Source organism: Varanus komodoensis, unplaced genomic scaffold (genome assembly GCF_004798865.1).
Source record: "Varanus komodoensis strain SLA01 unplaced genomic scaffold, ASM479886v1 scaffold1653, whole genome shotgun sequence".
In the NCBI taxonomy this organism is placed as follows: Eukaryota; Metazoa; Chordata; class Lepidosauria; order Squamata; family Varanidae; genus Varanus; species Varanus komodoensis.
Window position 1 is genome coordinate 1 of NW_025335489.1, and position 5551 is coordinate 5551.

The 5551-nt window shown below is 59.5% G+C and overlaps 1 long non-coding RNA gene across 1 annotated transcript in view; it reads right to left on the reverse strand.

The window, feature by feature from the left end:
• Window positions 1-805: 805 nt before the first annotated feature.
• LOC123021479 overlaps window positions 806-5551 on the reverse strand; it is a 9539-nt gene continuing 4793 nt past the window's right edge. The window contains exons 2-3 of the long non-coding RNA XR_006414328.1: window positions 3344-3346; window positions 806-926 (exon numbers count right to left, since the gene is read on the reverse strand). This is a non-coding gene — a long non-coding RNA (uncharacterized LOC123021479). The remainder of the gene's footprint in view (window positions 927-3343; window positions 3347-5551) is intronic.

The following is a 5551-nucleotide window of genomic DNA, read 5'->3' on the forward strand; positions in this document are numbered from 1 at the left end:
TCAGCTCATTCACTCTCCAATACAGAAAACATTCCTCATACTAGAAATGTGTTACGTAAAGATTCATAATACTAAAAAAAGAATCAATGCCAAGCATTACTGGTGAGAGAAAGGCTTGCCGCGCACAACCGCCTCTCCCCACTGGAACCACCTTGGAAGCGGGTCAAAGGCATTTCCAAGGAGGAAAGGGGATGGGAGACCTCCACCCCGGGGGGGGGGGGTCGCCTTTCCTATATCAGAGTCCCCCCGTGTATTTCAAAAGAGAGATGGGATGGTGTAAGTGAGAGCCTCTGCAGCCCTTCTCCACTCGAACAAGAGCAGAAAATTGAATGCTGCGTGTGCCAAGGGGGAAGCGGGCATTCTGGCCCTGAAACGGGGCACGCTCCCCCATCAATTCCTCCGGGAACGGGTCCGCACTGCCTCAACAGGTATCCTGCCTGCGCCCATGAAAGCCGAGCCCAGCGTCTGATTCCTGGTGCGGGGGGCGTCAGGAAGGGAGGGCCCCCGCCCCCATCCAAGGCAAGCCCACAAGCCACGGCGCTTTGCACATGCACGTGAGATCTCCGGCAAGGCCCGCCCAGCCTCCCGGGGCCTCTCCGCTGGAGGCGGCATCTCTGCCCGGACTGGGGGTTGGGGGGAGCTAGAGACGCGGGGAGGACAGATAAACCCCCCGCCCCCGTCTTCACAGACAGGAGGGAGGGGCAGCCCTTCCCGCCCCCCCCTCCCCTCCCCTCCCTCACCTCGGGCGGCCATGGCGGGATAGGCAGGAAGGGCAGCAAGAAGCATCACGTCGCCTTGGGCAGCCATGCTGGGCGTGACGTCAAAACCGAGGGGCCTGCGGCGTGGAGAAGTGACGCACATTCGGCCCTCGCCATGTTGGTAGTGTCCGACCCAGAGAGGGGACTTGCCCTTCAACCATGTTGGGACTGGCCTGTCACCGCGCAGGCGCATGTCTAGAGCCACGAAAGTGAAGAGCCGGATTGGATTGCGGCAGCCACAAAGAGCCGCGGCAAGCCCAGCGCCAGCCCCAGCGCCAGCGCCAGCCCGTGTCCCAGGAGAGGCGAAGGGGCTCCGTCCCCGAATTTCCCAAAAGCGCGGGGGAAGGGGCGGCCGCAGCGTGCGGCCCGTGCGTGGGGTGGGCTTCGTGCAGCCGGGGGTGCCTGGTGGCTCTACGCTCTGCAACGGAGGCGTCGGCGGCGCGCCTGGAGTGCCCTCCTGTGGCCACTGTCGAGAATTGCGGCCTGAAGGATTTCACTGGAAAGGCAAATATTAACCCGGTGCTTTTTATCCCATGTGGTGGACTTGTCATAAGGCAAAAAACTATTGGGCTAAACTACATAAATGGTTTGAGGAAATGTTACAAAAATCTTTAATATTTAAACCTGAAGTCTTTTTATTAGGCATTGTGTCTGATGATGTTGACAAACAGGCAACCTATTTGATTTACATGTAGTGATTACTGCAGCAAGGATTGTATTTGCCCCACATTGGAGGAGTGAAGAACCACCTTCTGATGATCTGATTTTTAAAAAGATCCTGGACTGCGCTGAAATGGACAGGCTGACTTTGTCTCTGAAGGAGAAAGAGGATACATACATCTGTCAAACCTGGAACTCTTTTTATTACTGGCTAGAGAAAAGGGACTATGCGCAGATTTGAATATGTCTATGGATTGGTATAAAAAAATGGGGGGGGGGTTGACCCAGCAGTTCTGATGTCTCTGATGATTGATGTTTTTAGTTTTTTTATTTTTTAGCTCATAGAAAATAATAATAATAATAATAATAAAACTTTTTTTTTTAAAGGAAAGGCTTTCTCCAGCCTTTTCTCTCATGAGACATCCTGTTTTCTGAGCCGTTTGTCATGGTAGAGGGAGTCCAAGCCTGGAGAATCTAATCCCTACTTCGAGTAGACGCCGAGCAGGAGAAGGGGATCGCGTCCTGGGGGCAGGTGCACAGGGCAGGAGCGGCACCTCTTCCCCTTCGTACGTCTATAGAACGCCTCTGCAAGGCCGGCCACTACTAAAATGGCGGAGGGCTACACTCCCTGTAAGAAGCCACGACCAAGATGGCGCCTGCGTCGACACTCCCCGCCCCTCCCCTCCCCGCCCCTCTCCGCCCGAGCGTGAGGCACTTCCTTGCCTCTCCCTGCTGGGCCGCTCCTCTGTATCAGGATCGGGGCGGGGGGGGGGGGGGCGGCGGGGGGGCATTCCTGGGCAGGCCGGGGGGCCTGGCCCAGGGGGGGGGACCGGGGGGGTTCCGGCGTGTGTGGGGGGGGGGGCGGGGGGGTGATAGCGAGCGGGGCGCTGCCAAGCCTGCTGTGCACGCCCTTATTGCGACGGGCCGGGTCAGGCAGCGCGGGAGAAACGTTCCGCCTGCGAGCGGCCACGTCCGCACTGCCAAGCGGACGGACCTCCCGGGGAAGAAGGGCAGGATGGAGCCGCGCCTCCCCTTCTGGCGGTATCTTCTGGCTGCCCGAAACACACACGGGGGAACCCTTAGGCCGCCGCACGCCGAACGTCTGGTAAAGGACGGAAACCGGCTGTTCTCCGGGGCCAGGCGTGAGCGCGAAGGAGCGTCACCCTATATATTGCCGCTTCTGAAAGGATAATGCGAGCCGCCGTACAGGCCGCACTGAATGCTTGGGCGCTCTAGCCCTGCGAACCTCTAATGGTCGAGGTGATTGACAGCTGACAGGCCCAATCCGTTACACGGGCGCTCTGCGCGCACTGCACGCCGGTAAATACACCGGTGATGACGCCTGTACGGACTTCCGCGTGTGCCGCTCCAAGGGTTCCTCCATCGTCAGCCTGCACTGATTGTGCCCCCCCCCCACGGCGCCTCGGAGGTCAAACTGAGCCTTTTTGCACCCCTCGCTGCAGTCTTCCCGCGCATGCACTCAGAGTGGCCTCTTTATTTATGAAATAAAGTGCACATATTTGTATACGCTTTGCATGCTGTAATATTTGTGTGTGCGAATCGATGACTGTGCGTGATGGGAGCTGAAGTCCAGCAACGCCTGCTGGCCCCATGTCCTTGATCTCGCTTGAACTTAGCAGCTCTCTTGAACTGCATCCTAAACATTAAAAATGCAGGCTAGCTCTATTCACGGCACATGGGGTGTGTTGCTCTTTAAAAAAGCTAATTTCATGGAAATTTCATGGAAAAGCTAATTCCATGCCTACTCGGATGTAAGTCCTGCTGTGCGCGCTGCAATTTGCTCCCGGGTAAAGTGTGCACGGGCGGGCAATCTCAATGGCAGGCTGCACCAGCGGGCACGGGGGTGAAGGCAGGGCCAGGCGCTGCGGGACCCGGGGCTGCCCCGCAGCACCCCTCCCCGAGACGGGCTCGGGGCCCCAGCGCGAAAGGGGCTCGGGGCGCCTCTATGGGACGAGCCCCGGGGCTTGTCTCTTTAAGGCGCGCTTCAGCCGGCCGGGCCGCGATGGAGCCCGACGCGGCTCAGTGCGGCTAGTTAGCCAGAAGGCATACAAGGGCGCGCTGTGCGGGCGCCCGCGCATTATAGGGACGGGAGGCTGCCGCGGGCGCTTCTCGCCTCGCGAGCACGGCGAGGGGGAGCCTGACGGGCCGCTAAGCGCACGAACAAGGGGGCGAAGAAAGAGGCCGAGCCAGAGTGCTGGGAAAGGATGTTTTGTGCCGCCGCCGCCGCGAGCCCGGAGACGTCGGTGTCGCCTGGGCCTTGCCTGGAGACCTTCGGGCCTTGCCTGGAGGGCTTCGCGAACGCGGCTTCGCGGGGATCCGAGGACGGAGGCGGCGGTGGCGGCGACCTTCCTCCCGGAGACTGAGGGAGCGGCCCCCGCGGCGGCTCGGCTGAGGCGCGCTGCGTTCCGATTGGCTGCCCGGGGACCGGCGTCGCGCGGCCGAGGTAGGCGCGCCTCCGATTGGCTCGCGAATGGGCGGGAAGCGGTGGCGGGCCTGGCGCGCGAGGAGGGAGGCGCCCCGCCCGCCCCGCGCCTCGCGCCCTTTCGCTCAGGCGGTTTCCCCGGAGCAGCAGCCGGGAGGCGCGAGGGGCGGCGGGCCGGGCCGGGCGAGGAGGCGGCCCGAGAGCGGCTCCCCGTGCAAACTCCCCCTCGCGCTGAGGGCGGCCGGGACTCTGGAGAAGGGGTCCTGTGCGGGGCGGCAGCGGGTTAGGGGAGCCCCCTTGGCTTTCCCGGGGAGGAGAAGAGCGCCGTCCATAGGCAGGGTCAGAATAACGACGGGAGCGCCGCCGCTTTCACTGGTCTCGTCCTACCCGCTCTCGGCCAGGCGTCTCTCCTGTCAGAAGAGGGGCGCGCTCTCAGTACCCGCCTCTTCCAGCCTGCAAGTTGGCCCCTGGACGCCGCAGCCCTGCACTTCCCTTCCCTTCCCTTCCCTACCCTACCCTACCCTTCCCTTCCCTTGGGAAGTTGCCATCTCCCTTGAGAAGAGTCCCAGCCGCACCTGCCCTACAGGGTTGCTGTTGTGAGGATAAGAAAGAGCCCAGAGAGCCACCTTGACTTTCTCAGGAGAGGTAAAGGGCCCAATTAAATTCAGTGTAACAAACATAATAAGAATGCGGTTGCTGCTGCTCGTCTCGCCCTAGTCCACTCTTGGCCAGGTGTCTCTGTTGTAAGAAGAGGCAGCTGTTAAAACCCCCTCCTTCCGGGCTGTGGCAGTTGGCCCCTGGATGCCCCAGCCCTGCAGCTGCCCGCACTGGGGAAGTTGCGACCTCCTTTGCAAATTGTATTTGTAAATACGGAACGAGAAATCCTTCTCCACTTTGATGGCAGCCTCAGTCCCCTGGGGGGAAGGTTGACGCTTCCTTGTTGCAACAGGAACTGTTGACTGACATCCCCGAGGACTTCTGGGTCGAGGCTCCTGCAGAGCAGGCCTCCCTGCAAGTGCTAGCCCCGTTAAACTCAAAGTGAAAAAGGGGGTCCGACTTGTTGCATGGCATAGAGACTGCTTCCCCGTGGGCCTGAGAGGGCGTTGCTCTGCTGGTAGGATTCCTTTTCAGCTCAGGACATTGTAGTGCACCCCGTGAGCCGCTCTATGACACTCCTGTATTGCCCCTCCAGCAACTAAGAAGGTAAAAGCCTGTTTTGAAGCCCTGACTCTGAGCTCTGTGTCCTTTGCCCATCTGGTTGGGACACCCCCCCCACCCCCAAATGAGGCCCTCGCTCAGTAATGGCTCTGTGGAGTCAATGGCTCTCTGTGCGGCCAACACCATGTTAATATCCCGGCAAAATGGAACAGTGGAAAGCACAGTAGAACACAGCCCCAAAGACCAGTAATGGTAGAAGCCAGGAGGAAACTAGCAGAGTGAGAGAGAAGTAAAATGCTAGTTTGATAAATCCTATCTTTTCCAATCTCTCTCTTTAAAAGGGGGTCTTTAAAAGCCCCCTCAAGTGGGACCTAAGCAGTTGATGCTAGTGTAGAAGTATGGGGCCCTGAAAGTCATGTCACAGTGGCAGCAGTATAAACTTAAAAGGAGCGGGGAACTGTGCGCGGCTGTCTTACATTGTGAACGGCTCTGGTTCTTGCTCATACGAGGGAACTGTCCCTTTTGGAGTAGC